This window comes from Buteo buteo, chromosome 1, assembly GCF_964188355.1.
Source record: "Buteo buteo chromosome 1, bButBut1.hap1.1, whole genome shotgun sequence".
In the NCBI taxonomy this organism is placed as follows: domain Eukaryota; kingdom Metazoa; phylum Chordata; class Aves; order Accipitriformes; family Accipitridae; genus Buteo; species Buteo buteo.
This window is the reverse complement of record NC_134171.1, coordinates 65,589,586-65,590,209: the sequence shown is the minus strand read 5'-3', so window position 1 is coordinate 65,590,209 and position 624 is coordinate 65,589,586.

The following is a 624-nucleotide window of genomic DNA, read 5'->3' as shown; positions in this document are numbered from 1 at the left end:
TTTCTCCCTGCAACTGTGGAGATTGTTAGGTAGAAGACTGTCTTATTAAAATTTCAAAGGGCTTCTTTGTAAAATACTTCCTTATGGTGGAACCACTAGTTTATGCTTTTAAATAAAATCTTTACTCAGCGTGTTTAGAAATTACAGGGCATTGCACACAAGGAGCATTTCAGGCTACATTTGCAATAGAATTTAGTGTGAACAAGTGCAGTCAGAGTGTAAGAATGTTCTGATCTTTTGAGTAACTTCCATTGTTCTGAGGTTGCAACTCTTTGGCTTGACACTACTTTAACTAATTTACCCATGCCACCTAAAAATCAAAGAAACTGTACCTTACTCTCTTTGTTTGGCAGCTTGTATTTTTAAGAACCCAAGCATAAAATGTACCATGTATACTTATCACGTGACTAATTACAATCCAACTACTTTGCACTAACAGAATGCATCTTATTATGTCAATTACGGTCAGTCATCGTCATTAACCACGCAACGATGGCCGAATCCATTAGTAGGAGAAATAGCAATACAGAGTGGACCGATGCAACATCATGTGGTGGTATCTTCCTTTTCATAGCATCATTAAATTTGCAAGCACTTCATACGTCCTCTTTCCCCAGTGAGCCA